Below are 18,142 nucleotides of genomic sequence, written 5' to 3'. Positions count from 1 at the left end.
CTGTTTATTAAAAAATTTTAGTGACGTGCACTCGCACTATGTTGTGATCTACAGCAAAAAGGCTGCGAGCTGACGCCCCAGAGAGGTAAACAAAGACAGGAAGATCCAATAATGCATTCATCACATTCCCCAGGGCCCGGGGCCAAGTTCATGTCAAACCCATAATAAGGAAAGTATCCTCCGCACGGCTCGTTTCCCCACACGCACGTCACACTCTGCTGGAAATCGACGCAGAGGATGTATTGATATTCCTGGAGTTTCCTTTCTCACAAGCTCAATATGCGATCGTCGCATCGCAAGTAGCAGCGTGCATCCCTCTTGCCCCCCACCCTATTAAACACTATTGTAAACCATTAGGCTGCTAAAACAAGGCCTTTGTTTTATGTTTGGGTTTGACGGAGGGAGGGCAATGGTTAGAGCGCATAAGAAGCCAGTATTTTGTCTTGCCTGGAAAACAACAAGATTTAAGAGGTAATGAGAGTCTAAGACATTAAAATGTAGCTGCTAAACGGCCTAGTGAAAATAAACGGTTAAACGATCTGTTTAAGGGTCAATGACGTGACAACCATTTTTTTATTTTTTATTCAAAAATATATTCAACATTCAATTCATAAAAGCAATGATTTGCACACACATCTTCTATGGTTAACGTGCTCTAAAATGTATTTTGAATAAAAATGTGTAAATGTGAGAGTGGTTTATCTGTCCTGAGATCATAATTTAAAAAAATAATAATAATTTAAAGGCTGCAAAAAAAACAACTTAGCGGTTTGCAATAATCTGTCATTATTTATAAAAATAAATAAATAATAATAACAAATAAAAAGAAATAGTAGTTTTATTTTAAAACATTATTTATATCTGACAAACCTGTGTGTGTCAAATGAAAGTTAAATCAGGAAGATATTTTGTTGTCATGTGTTGAGAAAAAAACAACAGGAAATGAGATCACAGAGAGGGACCATGTAGGTTAGTACATTTCTTAAAAAAATCTGATTATTTGACTTTATCATACCATAATCAAAATAATTCAAGGTGTAAAGAAAATATGTTATTTTCAACGTCATGGTAACAGCACTTTTGACTTTTGGTAGCTCAGCGAGTACTGACGCTGACTACCACCTCTGGAGTCACGAGTTTGAATCCAGGGTGTGCTGAGTGACTCCAGCCAGGTCTCCTAAGCAACCAAACTGGCCCGGTTGCTAGGGAGGGTAGAGTCACATGGGGTAACCTCCTCGTGGTCGCTATAATGTGGTTCGCTCTCGGTGGGGCGTGTGGTGAGTTGTGCGTGGAAGCCGTGGAGAATAGCGTGAAGCCTCCACACGCGCTATATCTCCGTAATCAAACCACGTGATAAGATGCGCGGATTGACGGTCTCGGACGCGGAGGTAACTGAGATTTGTCCTCCGCCATCCGGATTGAGGCGAGTCACTACGCCACCACGAGGACTTAGAGCGCATTGGGAATTGGGCATTCCAGATTGGGGAGAAAAAGGGGAGAAAAAAAAATTAAAAGTTCAATTCATATTTGAATTCATCTCTTTTATAGTTAATATGTTTTAACTTCTGTGTAACAAGATTAAAATAGGCAAGGAGGAGGCAGGAACCGGCTGAACAGTCAAAGTAAGTCCTCCGACCACTGGCGGATGGAACGCCCCTCTGCGTTCTGGCGGCCGGTAGCGAGCCCCTCCTCCCCTCGCGGATGGCGGCCATTCCTCCACGTCCAGGTGGTTGGCAGCGACTCCTCCGTCCCCCGGCGGATGGCCACGGCTGCTCCTTTGGGCGGACGGCAGTGGCGAGGATTCCACGACAGCGCATCCCTCCTCCTTCCCGGGCTTTGGCACCAATGTAACAAGGTTAAAATGGGCAAGGAGCTGAACAGTCAAAGTAATGTTTAATGTAAAATTAAAACATAAAGACAAAACATAAACACACACACGGCAGCTGCATGTGGTTCTCTCTCTCCCAAACTGCCGCATTCCGCTGCACTTATCCCTCTCCTCGGCTGATTAGCTTGATTGGGCCCTCCTCCTCGTCACATTCTGCATTAAAATTAATTTGATATTTTTTTTATGGTGCATAAAGTAAAACATTGTAAGAGTGATACAACAATCCAGAGAAGAACAAAGTCAGATTTAAAAGCTGGAAAATCGTATTTAGTAGTTTTGCATAATATTTTATTATTCTTTACTTTTAAATAGTAGTGAAGCAGTTTTAAGATATTATTAATATTTGACAAACTTCATATGCCAACTCAAAGTTAAGTCAGGAAGATACTTTGACAAGAAAACCATAACAGGAAATGACATCACTGATAGACTCTCATGACTGAACGACATCAAGGTAAGTTTCTTATAAACTTTCTGATAATTTGACCTTTTCAAAACATGATAAGGTTAGTTCAGGATGTCAAATGGTATAATCCCACAATGACAGTGCACAACGTCATATTTAATCTTTGTAGCGCAAGTGGGAGTGTTTGCGCAAACAGTGGGTGTATTGAATGTTAATGAAGCGGCACAGAGAAAAATTAGCTATTTTCCTGAGAAATAGGTCATTGCACTAAGACGTTTCAGGACCACGTCTGTTTTCAGCACAAAGTCTAAATTCAGTTCCCACATTTGTAGTTTGGAGACTCCACCAGCAGGTGGTAATAAAGTTCATGTCCAAACTCTGAATATTTAGTGGAACATCAACATGCTTGCACGAAAATACCAAAACTTCATGTGCATGCCCACTGACTTTGCATGTGTGTCATAACACATAGTGCTGCGCTTAGCGTTAGTGCTCTTAAAATAGGACCCAGTGGGATGTTTTATCGTCCACCAGGCAAAATGAGTTTTTCACCTATTTTGTAAAGATAACTTCTAAACCTTTAAATACAGGTATACCGTGAGCTCCGAGGTTGTTTATCGATGATATATGCTTCTGTTGAAGCCATCAGTGCACGTTGTTTCAACTTTATTTAAAAAAAAAAAAAAAAAACTTTAGTATTCTTCACAATTCCTGGTGAAGAACTACACTACCCATGATCCTGCAGAGAAAGATCCACCAATCAATGAGTCACACCAAAAGAGCTCTGAAGCTCCGCCCACTTCCATGACACACTTTGAATGACACAATCGAGTCGGTCTCGCTACACTTTCGAACTACTTATATTTACTGTATATCTGAATATTTAGCAATTAAATTTAAATTTAGGGTTAGGGTTAACCTAACCCCCTAACCCTTATAATCAACTAATTTAAATCAATAGTTTTATATATTTCCATTTTATGTCATTCTCAATGCTTCATGGGATTGTAGTTCATTCCCTCGTTATAGTCGTTAAGTACACAGTCTTGTATCTTTGTTTGCCTGATTTTCAAATACTTTTTCACTTCAAATCAAAGTTTGTAATGTTGTGATTCACCTCAGAGTCTTTTATAAAGGATTTTATGAAATCTTTATGGAAAAACTAAATGGGAAAAATACTTCCGGAACCAAGACCGCTGTAAAATTGGGCGATCATTGTTGCGCTCTATTGAATACATTAGGGTTGAGGTGTGACTATCTGTTTGTTCGACCAGTGTTAGATGGAGGGAGTATTCTGCATAGCAACATTTATTTTTGCAATTATGTTTGGTCACACTAGTGGTGGAGAAAAAACACACACCCTTCAGCTTTGAGTTTGAATACATACAATTACTCACAAGATCACGATGCTTCAACACCACTCGCAATAAATGCTTTTTCATCCTTGTTAAGCGTGTTTAGAGCTGAAATAATGACGGTCACTTTTCCAGAAACAAAAGAGATCATATTTCTGGTCCAGCATGGAAATATCTGTATGTGGTGGCCAAAATCTGCGTGATGTTCACTCTCTGAAGCAAGAGAGATTGGGACCGTTTACACGACAACGTTTTCACCTAAAAACGGAAAACTTTTTATGCATTTTGGCTGTTCCGTTTACACGACAACGGCGTTTTGGGGCCTGAAAACGCAAACTTTTGAAAACAGGTTTCAAAGTGCATGTTTTTGAAAACGATGACGTCATGTGCACGCGTATTACGTGTTCAGTCTATAGGCATGCGCGCGAGTACTTCAAAATAACGCGCGAGACATTCAAAACTACAATGGCGGACTACAGGACTGTGTTTGTGCTGCTCAAGATTTTGAGTTTATTGATGCTTCTCCAGCAAAGTAATTGTAGTAATAAAGCAACCTCATCGTCCGTCCAGACAAAACTGCTCGATGCTTTCGTCATCTTCATTGTTTGTATTCACCGCTCTGTGGAAGAATGCTTATGTGCGCAGGCGCGTAGTGTTTCTTTACAAAGTGACATTGCCAACTACTGGCCTGGCATGCATAATACAGCGTTTTTAGTCGTTTTCATAGATCTGTGCAAAGGGGGATCATTTTGACAACGTTGTCGTCTATATGCGAAACTTTTCAAAAATGCAAAGGAAAAACTTTTCAGTTTTTAGTACATCGTTGTCTTGTAAACGTACCCTTAGAGAGTGCAGAAAACTTTACTCATGAAGCTGCTTGCTCTGTGTTCCTGAATGCACCTGAACAGAATCACTGATGCTTTTATCATCAGAACGTTTAACTACTGCAGGTTCAGTTGTTTTGGGCCCGCCGGCCCGTGAGAAAAACAAAATCGTCAAAATATTAACAACTAAAGTCTTGACCAGTACATAATAGGTATCGTTTGAAAGCTTAAAAGCTCCACTTTAAAATGCATGTAGACATTATGACCAAAACTGAACAAGTGCTTTGAAATTTGCAGACAATTCAGAAATGTTAGTTTTTTTTTTTTTTAGCATTTTATCATTTATAAAAAACAATTGCACTGTACATATTGTAATCAGTAAAACATCAAGCTGATCAAATAGTCATGTGTCATATGTTGTTGGAAAGCTCTTAAAGAGCAGAATACAACCAACCAATTCGTTTTACTCACAGACAAAAATATAGCAAGCAATAGCAAAGTATATGTCTTTTACAATTATGTGGGTGTTGCTTATATGCCGCTTTTTCGCTTATAACTTCACGAAACATAACCGGAACATAAAATACCATTACTTAAGAGGAGGTGATTATCTTTCAATCAAGCCCACACACATGGTAATCAGATACATAGATCATTAGATAATCCACATGAAGTACAATGTTACATATGGTCACCAGGAGATGGCGCCAAATACATGAAACAGACTCAATGATGACTCAAATGACACAGAATGAAACTCATTCTGTGAAATCTCATTACTAAAATCATGTCTGCATGCTATGCAAACCTTTAATCATGGTTGTGTTTGCATGTGTAATTCGTTTTTATGTACAATTATTATGTTTTTGGACATTATGATAAGTAATTTTTGTAATGTTATAACATTTGATTGCTTTGTCGTATCAACACAAATGTTTTCTCAGTTACAGGTGACATGATCGGGAACAAAACAAAAGCAGTTTTTTGGAGCCACTTTATTTACACCCAGAGATATATAATGTCAAATCAGAAAAAAAGTAAATTTTTGTGGTTTTTCAGCAGTTTCTTAGGCTGAGAGTCTCAGAATATATCATAATCTATATAATTTAAAAATGTGAAAAGTTTTCTTTACAATGATACAAGACACGACTAATTTTTTTTCTTTTGTTTTTTGGTTGAGTTATTAGCATTTCATTTTGGGTATGCCACTGAAACAGGAAATCTGTAAAAACACCTTCAGAGCTTAAAGGGTTAACTAACCTTTTGTTAGTAGAAAACTTGAGTGAGTTGTTTCTTGTGAGTCACGGTCAGAGAGTGTGAAACATCTCAACGGAATCTCATGAAACCGGTCAAGAACATATCCAGGTAATATTTCAACCTTAAATCAACAGCAAGAAATAAGAAATTATATTTTGCATAAAGAAAATGATGCCTGTTTTTAGGACCATTAAGGTTTGTTGCATTATGACATTATTTTAATGACAATTAAGCACATTTTTCTCCCAATTACAGAAGTTTCTGCCCCATACAGAAATTTAAAATATATGGCCGTATATGAACAAATACTGTATAAATAAAATTATAGTTAATATATTTGGGCCTATATAGAGGCCAGCATATTTAAATACCATAAACTCCATATATGTTATGTTAGATATATGAAAATGGGCATTTTTGTAGAATTTTAAAAAACATGTTGCATATACAGATGTGTTGTCACGATACCAATATTTCATTACGAATACCAGTCAAATACAAGATGTTATTGAACACACTCCTTTAGCCTTTTTAACAAAGTAAAATGTATCAATGTAAATAAAAAATTACATCAATTGCATGTTTCCTTGAAGAGTTTCTTAATTAACGTTTTTTTTTTTTTAAGTAGGACCCTATGAAATCAGTTTTTCTTTTTTTTTTCTAAATTCTATTTTTTCCCCCCAAATTCTGTGTTTTCCGTTCCATATTTTAAAATTGTATCAATTTAATCATCAACATAGTGTCTAATGAAATACATTTAAACCTTAAATCAAATGAAATTAGAACAATTACTTTTCAACATACCATTGTATTTTTTAATAAAATGAAGTGCTTCAGTAAAGATCCTCATAGCATAATCCAAAACACAAAATTGGCCTTATTTTGGTCAAATAAAGTGCTGCATAAATTAAATCATTGATGAAAACATCTATTCAGTACAACAAAATATATTATATATATATAACTATTATTATTACTACACAGTAGTTATATATTTCTGTCGCGATATCTTCAATTTTGCCGTCAAGCTTTTATTTTGAATCAAACTTTTATTTTGACATGAAGGCTTTTCCGTTCTGTGTTTTTGACGGTTGTTTCACACACCAGTGTAATTATTATATAGCACAAAATTCTCTGATTTAATATATAAATATATAGTCTGCAGGTGTTGTGCGCTTCACAGTGAATGTGCACTTTTCTTTGTAATCTACAAGCACAGCGTGTGATGCTCATAAAATGTGTTGTTTTGATCAGTTTGTGTTTTCAGTGTATAAACGGCTTCACACGTGTGATGAAGCGCGCGAGTTTAATAATCACAGTAGGACATATCACCATTTTAATTTTATTAATTGTCCATTTCAGTGTAAATGGAGTAATGGCACATGCTCATAAGCATGTGAGCATTTGACTGAATTTAGTTGGTGCTCTGTATGTACACTTTTTATATCATTGTTATATGCATGCACTTTTTATACAATGGAAGTGAATGGTGACTGAGGCCAACTTTCTGCCTAAGATCTCCTTCAGTGTTTTCTACAGAAGAAAGGAAGTCATATGGGTTTGGAACGAGACAAGTAAACAATGACAGTATTTTCAATTTTTGGGTGGAATGACCATTTAAAGACTAGAGTAAACCAGAATGAAATGTGTGCCCCCATGCAAACTTTATTACAGGTGTCCACTCTTGCTAATGGAACTGTGGTAGCGAGTTATTCACAATCTTAATGAGCTGTAATAAAATGCCTGGGTGTTCAGAGCTGCAGGTGTCGCATTTCAGCTGCCTCAGCCAGACGCTCATGCACCGCCGCAGTCACGCTCCAAAAGTGGCGAGGAAAATTCCCTCACAAAGGCCTGAAACATGATCAATGCAAACGTTTCTAACCACGCAGGCTAGATTTTATTGCATCATTACATTCCAAAATGTGCCAGACCACAATTCGTAACACAACGCAAGACTGTCTTCTTGTACGGTCAGTTTTCTCTTTCAGGTCAGATATTGTCACGGCTAGGGATGGGACTCGTGAGGAACTTAACTATTCTGGTTCCGATTCCCCGTAACGATTCCAGATCCGTAACGGTTTACCATTAACGATTCTTTTAGTACTTTTGAGGAAGAAATATTCGGAAATAAGAAATGCAGTTCTTATTGGATTTACTGCTCTTAACAATCTGTTACCAAACGAAGAGATAATATCTGATTTTAACAGAACAGATTCTTACAAATGGTGTTTTTACACAGACTTTTTAATAACAATATTTTATTAATTTTTATTTTATTAAATACCACTGATTAGCTACAAAAAAACTCATAATAATGTGTATCTTTAACAACACTGTCATATCAAAATCGGACATGACCAAATGAATGATTTGCAGTTCAGTAAGTTTTATATTCAGTAAAAGAATGTGCTGCTTTAGGCCATTCGTTCGCTATAAAGCGCTGTATGTCTTGCTGTGTGGATTCAGAAGAACCAGCTCATAAGATTCATTAATTTGGGAATCGGGCTACACTGGTTACGCTGGATGTTTCAGGCTGTAGATTCAAAAGAACCGACTCAAAAGAGTCATTTGTTTGGGAATCAGACTACACTGGTCGAGCTGGATGTTTCATACAGTAGATTCAAAAGAACCAACTTAAAAGAGTCAATCGTTCAGGAATCAGTCTTCATTGCCCGCACTGTAGATTTTCTAAAAACGACTCAGAGTCATTTGTTTGGGAATCAGAATGCACTGGTTGAGCTGGATGTTTCATACAGTAGATTCAAAAGAACCGACTCAAAAGAGTCATTTATTCAGGAATCGGACTACACTGCTCGTGCTGTATGTTTCACGCAGTTGATTCAAAAGAACCGACTCAAAAGAGTCATTTATTCAGGAATCGGACTACACTGCTCGTGCTGTATGTTTCACACAGTAGATTCAAAAGAACCGACTCAAAAGAGTCATTTATTCAGGAATCGGACTACACTGCTCGTGCTGTATGTTTCACGCAGTAGATTCAAAAGAACTGACTCAAAAGAGTCATTTGTTTGGGAATCGGACTACACTGCTCGCACTCTGTCTCAAATGTGTTTTTTTTTTCAAAAACATTTTTTCCCTCTAATTTAATCAAAAGGAAAATAAATTCTCCTCAAGAGGCAACACATGAGAATTTTTTTTATTTTTAGGTTACGTGTTTCATATGGCATTCGCTGTCAAGTGTAACAACGGGAGTTATTTCTAGTTGTTTGATGACATTCACCAGCGGGAATATGGATGCTGCTATTGATAAGGTGCTTTTTAACATTTTTGGCCCATGTTAAGATTTGCAAAACATTCTTGTTAGAGTATTGTACAACTATAAATCAACAGATCAAGTACCACAGCTGTCATCTGTCACCTTGTAAGATTTCATGCTTACTGATAGTGGCACCTGATGGCCGAGGTTGGCACCGCATGCTCATTGTTAGCTAGCAAGCAAAAAAAAAAAAATCTCATGTGCTGACTCTTCAGGAGAAAAAAAAAAATGTAGAGGAAAAAAAAAAGTTTCATTTTGAGAGGATTTATTTATTTATTTATTTATTTGAGAAAAACGTATATAATTATATATATATATATAAAAAGACTCATTAGAGTCATTTGTTTGGTAATCAGTCTACACTGGTCGTGCTATATGTTTCACGCAGTAGATTCAAAAGAACCAGCTCAAAAGAGTCATTCATTCGGGAATCGGACTGGTCATGTGGTATGTTTTTCATGCTGCTGATTCAATAGCGATGTTGCTGTGCCACTGAATGGTAGCAGGAAACAACGTCAGAGTATTTTAGGGCGTTGTTGTGTCCGCGTCAGTGGAAGAACACATTCGTAACAGAACCAAAAGTCATTGTAATCATTAAAAGATGAAATCAGTTCAGAATAAATGTAATAAATAGTTGCGTTGCGTATGAATTGTGTCAGAACACATTTCTGAACGCAGAATTGTGTGAAATAGAGTGTAGCTAGAAACATTCACATTCTTGCGTAGATTATGTTTCGGACTATAAGACTCAAGGCAGTGAAACTCTCAGGTTGAATTGTCCTCAAACATCAACCCTTCAAATACTAAGTGTGTGTGTTTGTGATTAATAACTCATGACAATTTAATGGAGAAACATATAGCCTGGCACCCAGTAGTTTCTTTCATAAGTAAATAAGCCCCATTAACACCATATGGTATCAATGCCACACCACACCATCGGCTCAATGTGAACTTATTCACACACGCATAACTCAAGGCAGGAAACATCCTCAAGGTAGTAATTTCAGAGTCACATGAACGCCATATTTCATTATAACATTGTAAAAAAAAAAATAACGGTTAGTTAAATTCCTCCCAGCTGCTCAAAGGGGTTTTATACTGTAAAAGAAACTACCTGGAATACAGAAATAATGTTCCCTTATTTACAGTATAAGCCTGAAATTACTTGTCAAAGTGTAACAAGCAAAATCACGGTGTTTTTCTCCTCAATACACGTCGAGTACATTAATTAGAAGTGTGAAATAACTAATTCGTTCTAGAATGTTTACATTTAGTACACAGAGAATGAAAAAAGAAAAGGTTATATAATGTTATAATGTATTTCAAAAATAGAAAATAAATTATGTTATTAACAGGAGAGAAAACATATTTTTATGCCAATGAAAACTGAAAATGATGGAAATTTGGCAATTGAAATGCTGACAACAGAAAAGCAATACATGGCAATTTAAGGCTACATTTTGAATTGTGATAGCTATGTGATAATTATTGTGATTGCACTAAATAACCTGTGAAAAATTTCACTTTTAGGTTTATACATTTAAAGCTGATGTAGATGCACCTAAGAAATTCAGTAGAAATTCAGTAGAATTTTTTAATGTGTGAGAAGCTGAAAAGTAGATGCAAACTACTTCGAAAATCCACTGCAAAAAGTGTGCCATCCGGGCACCTTTGGCATACTACTTTAATGCACTAAATCTAATCTTGCATACTATTTAGAATAGATAGTATGCGAACTGGGACATAAGTGTGCCATGTATCCTCAAAAATCTAACAGACACTGAAAAAAATGGTGTGTTGGATTGACCTAAAATATATATATATATATGTAGCGGGGTTTTTTTTTATCACACTTTTTAAGTAAATACAACTTATTGTCATCTTATGTAAGCACAACTAGAAAATCTTTGTTATATATACACAAGTATATCAGTTCATTCAACTTAAAAAGGTATGTCACACAAATAAGATTTAACAGCTTATGGCACGTCGTTTCAAATGAACTTTAATATTATTGTTTTAAACGAAAATAATACGGAAGGCCTGAACCGCACTGTGAAAAATAAAAATGTCACCAGGTGAAAAAACTTTTTTAGGTGCCTCACTGCATTCCTGAGCCTATGTCCTATAATTGTTTTCTCTCTCTCTCAAATTGTTTTCTCTAAAAAACAAAAACAAAATTTTCCTCTAATTTAATCAAAGAAAAATGTAAAATAAATTTAAAAAAAAAAAAAATGTACAAAAAAAAAAATACAAAATCCTAATGTTTCAGACTACACCCTGTCATGCTGTATGTTTCACGCTGTAGATTCAAAAGAACCGACTCAAAAGAGTCATTCATTCGAGAATCGGACTACACTGGTCACACTGGGTGTTCCATGCAGTAGATTCAAAGGAACCGACTCAAAAGAGTCATTCATTCGAGAATCGGACTACACTGATCACACTGGGTGTTCCATGCAGTAGATTCAAAGGAACCGACTCAAAAGAGTCATTCATTCGAGAATCGGACTACACTGGTCACACTGGGTGTTCCATGCAGTAGATTCAAAGGAACCGACTCAAAAGAGTCATTCATTCGAGAATCGGACTACACTGGTCACACTGGGTGTTCCATGCAGTAGATTCAAAGGAACCGACTCAAAAGAGTCATTCATTCGAGAATCGGACTACACTGGTCACACTGGGTGTTCCATGCAGTAGATTCAAAGGAACCGACTCAAAAGAGTCATTCATTCGAGAATCGGACTACACTGGTCACACTGGGTGTTCCATGCAGTAGATTCAAAAGAACCGACTCAAAAGAGTCATTCATTCGAGAATCGGACTACACTGGTCACACTGGGTGTTCCATGCAGTAGATTCAAAGGAACCGACTCAAAAGAGTCATTCATTCGAGAATCGGACTACACTGGTCACACTGGGTGTTCCATGCAGTAGATTCAAAAGAACCGACTCAAAAGAGTCATTCATTCGAGAATCGGACTACACTGGTCACACTGGGTGTTCCATGCAGTAGATTCAAAGGAACCGACTCAAAAGAGTCATTCATTCGAGAATCGGACTACACTGGTCACACTGGGTGTTCCATGCAGTAGATTCAAAAGAACCGACTCAAAAGAGTCATTTGTTCAAGAATAGGACTTCACTGCTCGCAGTGTAGATTAAAAAAGAAATGACTCAAGAGTCATTTATTCAGGAATCGGACTACACTGCTTGGTCTGTATGTTTCACGCAGTTGATTCAAAAGAACTGACTCAAAAGAGTCATTTGTTTGGTAATCGGACTACACTGCTCTGCTCGGACGCACTCTGTCTCAAATGTTTGTTTTTTTTTCAAAAACATTTTTTCCCTCTAATTTAATCAAAAGGGAAAAAAATTCTCCTCAAGAGGCAACACATGAGAATTTTTTTTATTTTTAGGTTACGTGTTTCATATGGCATTCGCTGTCAAGTGTAACAACGGGAGTTATTTCTAGTTGTTTGATGACATTCACCAGCGGGAATATGGATGCTGCTATTGATAAGGTGCTTTTTTACATTTTTGGCCCATGTTAAGATTTGCAAAACATTCTTGTTAGAGTATTGTACAACTATAAATCAACAGATCAAGTACCACAGCTGTCATCTGTCAACATGTAAGATTTCATGCTTACTGATAGTGGCACCTGATGGCCGAGGTTGGCACCGCATGCTCATTGTTAGCTAGCGAGCCCAAAAATTCTCTTTTTTTTCTTTGAGAATTTTTTTTTTTTTTTTTTTTTTAAAGAGGAAAATGTTTTAATTTATTTTTTATTATGTATTTTTTAATTATTATTTTTGAAAAATTTATTTATTTTTTTATTTTTATTTTTTTGAGAGAGAGAGAGAGAGAGAGAGAGAGAGAGAGAGAGAATATCTGTAGGACATAGGCTCAGGAAGGAGACCTAAAAAAAAAAAAAATGTTAAATCACAATGCGGTTCAGGGCTTCCGTAAATAATGACTGAAGTCAGTCATTAAAAAATTGATTCCCCAGAGAAGTGCAGATAAAGCTGTACTTCAGTTACACATTCACATGCGCAAGGAAAAATTCTGAATAACTTCACCAAAGGGAACACTAATCACTCTAATGGTGAATTATTTACTATATGTATCACTCCAAGTTCACCTTATGAAGAATATTTTGTGTTGTACACATTCATGCAAATTAAGCAAAGCTAAAAAGATTAAAAACATGTACATTTCAGAGTAAAAGCTATTTATTTTCTTACGTTAGGGTTGTTGAGCCAGCTAATCTCTAAGTAATTTTTTTCAGTGCGTGGCAACCGTGCTCAAACTGTTGTAAAGAGGAGCAATGCAAGATAATTCTGCATTTCTCTCAGCTCAGATTTGTCAAATACAGTATAATACATTAATGCTAAAATGGACTTTTTTTCTTTACAGTGCAGAAAGTCCCTGCGCTGCCCGCAATGAATCAAAATCCAGGCTGCAGTGGAAACTGAATCAACACTTTATAAAGAGAAAAAAAATGAGACTGCGATCAGTGCGATGTAGAAGTCATTTCACAGATTTGATGTGCAGCTGTAAATTGGACACAATTATTAATTTGAGAAAAGGGCCTGCTAAATCTATCACAGTGTTATTGTAACAGGCACTAAATAATGAAATAAATGTTCACAGTAGTGAGGCCCTGTACCGGTTGTTTTAAGGGCAGGAATTGCTCAGATTTTCCCCTTTTGTTGTCACAGCTCACACTGAAAGATTTAACAGCAGTTTGCATATTGCATTGGTAACATCAGATTGTATATCAGGATTTATAATTTAAATTAAGGGTATTAACGTCACCACAGATTAGTTTGTCTTTTTTTCAAATACTGAGAACACATCATCACATAGGAGAAATGTGCAGATGGGCAGAGCTGGGGGAAATTTATGGCCATCCTGGAATTTGTGTGTGTGTGTGTGTGTGTGTGTGTGTGTGTTCCACTCCTTCCAGTGTCTCCTATATTCACTTATTGTAATACATGGTTTTGCCACAAGAGGGCACTTCACACAAGTAAAAAAAAATAACTACATTTGTACATTTTCTGGAGGAAATGTGCTTGTTCTTTTAATCCATAAAAATTAGCACACCTCTCCTCAACAGGCCACATGATTTGAGGCATCATAATTTACTTAAATATGTAACGAATAAAATTCAAGCCAAAAAGATTCAGGGTCATTCTCTGAACTCGGCTCTAAATTTAGGTCTTCGTTAATTTTTTTGTACAGTTGAACTATACACACAAATGATGAGGAAAGCCAAAATATGAAAAGCCATGGATCAATATTTACCGAGTAATCCATTATTTTGTCGAGGGGTTAAAATTACAAGTTTCGCCTATGATATTGGAGCAAAACTACAGGTCAAAAAAATAACCTTAGAAAGGTGTGAGCATCATTATTTTATTTGTACACAGAGATTGGTAGATCTGTTACTAAAATCAGTTGATTTCACCACCCCTTGTTGCATTATATGGCAATGGTGCGAGTCCAAAAATGGGAAAAAGCACTTTTATGTGTTGTTTTTCCAAAGTTTGAGTGCCTCTAACTCCAGAAGTATTAAAGATATCTTAATATCCTTATAGGTTCTGATTCAAAACAAACTTTCCTTTTTGCATCCCAATTTTTAAGGCTCTATATGGTGAAATCCCAGAGATATGGGGCTCTAAATGTGGCTCCATGCATAAATTGTTCAATTTTACCCATTTTCAGTTGTCGTAAACCAAATGTGAGTCACATGGAATGAAGTTAGTTTTTCTAGATCTGAAGTACAAACAATGTTGAAACTAGAAATGTACCTTTATTTACCATTGAAAATAAATCAAATCTAACAATTTTCAGATGGAGCCATATTGAGAGCCCCATATATCTGGGATTTTGCCTTAATAATGAAGAAGCAACAAGGAAAGTTTGTTCTGAACCTGAATCTAAAAGGATATAAAGATATCTTTAAGACTTCTGGAGTTATAGGCACTCTAACATTGGAAAAACAGCTGCTTTTTCCAATTTTGGACTCACACCACTGGCATATAATGCAACCAGTGGTGCTGAAGTCAACTGGTATTAGTAATATATGTACCAGTCTCGGAGTAAAAATAAAATAATGATGCGGACACCTTTCTAAGGTTATTTTTTTTTTACCTGTAATTTTGCTCCAAAACCACAAGTGAAAATTGTCCTTTTGACCCCCCTCTACAAAATAATGGATTACTCAGTAAATATTGATCCATGTCATTTAATATATTGGCTTTCACCATCATTTATGTTTATCTTTCAATAGAAAAAGTATTAACAAAATCTTAAATTTCAGCCGTGGAAGTTTCTAAAAATGTTGTCGATTTGACACATAATTACCATTCACATGTATGATATTTGGGGAAACAAACATCATTTATTTGATATGGATGGTTGAATAAAGTGGCTGGAGTAGCTTTGCAGTGTGTCAGCAACAGAACGGGCCATCCATACATTGTTAAGTGAGCGATTTGCTTTTAACGTAATACAACGTGACGCTTACATCCAATGTGAACAGGGCAGCAAACACCACTAATAACCCCGTCCTAGACAACATCTTGATATGCAGTGCGTCTGCGCTCTACAATAACACTCGTTTTTCTGTCAGCAGAGAATGTGACTGAGTCAAGCTAATCCAGACGCAGCTGAAATTTACAATCTGTCTCCAACAAACTCAATGACACAGTCGTTCTCCAGAGCAGCTCTTCTATAATAGGCAATGAGAGTTTTGTGTTTTATAGAGAAGACGTAACTAATTACTGTTTTATTGCAGAGGTTGTAGAGATTGTTGACATTTTCAAAACAGGTTTGTATATGCCCTGAACAGGATGCCTTGTTGAAAATTATCTGACCTGGTAACTGATTAATTGTAGGTTCGAACCCCACAAGAGTTGATTCATGAACTATCACCACTGTGTTTTTGATCAAGACACTTGTGGGACAGTAAGCAGAGCTGGAGACAAGACTAGACCCCCTAACGATGTTGGATAAAAATATAGCCGAAGCTGGTTTGCTTGTCTTAGCTGGTCTCAACCTGGGCAAGCTACTGTGGCAAGGAGGAGGGCGGGGCCGGGCCGTGATGACGCACGCCCGGCCCCTAACCAGGCTAATCAAGCTGACGAGGGGATAAAGGCCGCCGGAGGCGGAGGTTCGGGAGAGAGAGAGCTTCAGGCAGCTGCCCTGTATGTGTTTGTGGTTATGTGTGTTTTTGTTTACCTTGATGCTTCACCCACTTCTCGCCGCCTCCTTTCCCGTTTACCCCGTTACAGCTGGTTTAGCTGGTCATCCAGCTGAAAAGTGCCCCAAACCTAGGAGCGGGTAAAAATATTAATTTCCCGATGCATCGCGATCTTCATTTGAACGATCTCGATATCGATTCTTAAATCCCAAGACTGATCTTTTACTCTATGCGAATCCCTCCACTACATTGAGAGAAAAATCACTCGCATTTGCAACCAAATTTCGCGCTATGCGACTAAAAATGTAGCCTATATATTTGGCGACTGGCTGGTAAATGTTTAGATTTCACTCACCAGTGAATGAATTGTGTAGTACAGATGAGATAAAGCCATTCGAGTCTCTTTCGTTAACATGCGCTAATTTAAAGACGCTGTTTGGAGAAATGCAGGTTTTCTTAAAGAGACAGTACCAGTTTTTAGGTGTTCAAAAAATCAATGTAAATTACTGTTGCAATAGGCTGTGTTTTATGTAAGCATATAGGCAACATTCGCAACATTATTGAAACTGTAAACATATAAAGGCACGGCACCCCCTCATTACACAATAGAGCAATAGAGTTTATGCGCTGAAATTTCACTTGGTTTCAAAATATGAAACAATGCAACAGTCCCCTCTATACAGCCTGAACTTGTTCAGAACGTTGAATGTTTGTGACACTTCCGCTAAAAACAATCTAGACGCAGCGCAAGAATGAAACAGAGCGCAGGTGTCTCGATATACTATTTTGAAAATTGAAAGTTCTTCTCAACACGTGTTTAAATGTGCCGGTCCTGCGCAAGACGCTGAAGAAACAGCGAGACATGGTGCAACTTTCAAAGACATTCATCCAGCATGTGTTTACATAAGAAAACGATGAGGAAACAGAACAGACGTGCGCAAAAACACGTTCTTTCTCTTCGGTTTGCGCGTGTCTGTGAGTGAGAGGGCGTGCGCTAAACAAGTTCGGTAAGCCTGTTTATTTTTTCATTAATTACAAACCTGACCCGAACCCAAAGTCCTACTAAAAAAAACTGACCCGAACCCGGTCCGAAACCCATCGGGTTCTCAGGTACCGTCTGGCCCGGGTCAGGTTGCAGGCTTATAATGTAAATACAACTAAATAGTAAATATTATGCAAACTATAAACATGTAACAAAATATAATATATTAAATTTTATCATATTTATTGATTAAATGCATTGACTTGTTCATTTTTAAAATGTGACCAAAATGATGAAAAACTAATACAATTTGTAAAATTAACATTTTCATAATGTACATAGTTAGAAGGTCCCCTGTATAATTACCAGCATTAGCTGGGAGAAAATATAAGCACAATGGCCATTATATCTAAAATATACCCATACCAATCTGTCTTGTCCTGTGTTGGTGTCTGTGTTTCCCTCTCTCTCCCTCTTGTATTTAGCAGGTGCCACTCAGCTCTGTTGCCAGGACAACTGATTGTTTCTCCACCCAGCTTGTCACCAGCGGCACCTGCCTCCAATATGTATACCAGCTCCTATATATATACATACTCTCCTTTGTTTTGTCTTTGTTGGATTGCAACTCTGTCAGCGTGTTCTGGTCTGTTTCCTGTCAGTCAAAAAAAAAATCAAGACCAAACACTTTCCAAAACAAGACCTATTGGTCTAAGAACCAGCATAGAAAACGTTTTCACCTTATGTTTTCAATTTTACCAATAGAAATTTCAGATACATGTTTTTACATTGTCAATAAAAATCTAATTCCGTGATGTAAGCTTTGATTAAAAAATATTTTCCTAATGCAGTCTGGTTGAGCCCAGATCAAGACCCACCCACAAAATATTGTAATTTTTATTCATTTAATTTAGTTAAAAATTACTCCATTCAATTTGGTTAA

General features: G+C 36.9%; 1 long non-coding RNA gene across 1 annotated transcript; it reads left to right on the top strand.

Annotated features, from left to right (window-relative positions):
- The first annotated feature begins 5,775 nt into the window (after positions 1-5,775).
- Positions 5,776-17,804, top strand: LOC127409762 (uncharacterized). Its single transcript, XR_007892037.1, has 3 exons — positions 5,776-5,838; positions 15,972-16,224; positions 17,691-17,804. It is a non-coding gene; the product is annotated as an uncharacterized LOC127409762 (long non-coding RNA).
- The last annotated feature ends 338 nt before the right edge of the window (positions 17,805-18,142 follow it).

Source organism: Myxocyprinus asiaticus, chromosome 19, assembly GCF_019703515.2.
Source record: "Myxocyprinus asiaticus isolate MX2 ecotype Aquarium Trade chromosome 19, UBuf_Myxa_2, whole genome shotgun sequence".
NCBI lineage: Eukaryota > Metazoa > Chordata > Actinopteri > Cypriniformes > Catostomidae > Myxocyprinus > Myxocyprinus asiaticus.
Note: the sequence above shows the minus strand (reverse complement) of the source record. Positions and strands in the feature narration are given on the sequence as shown.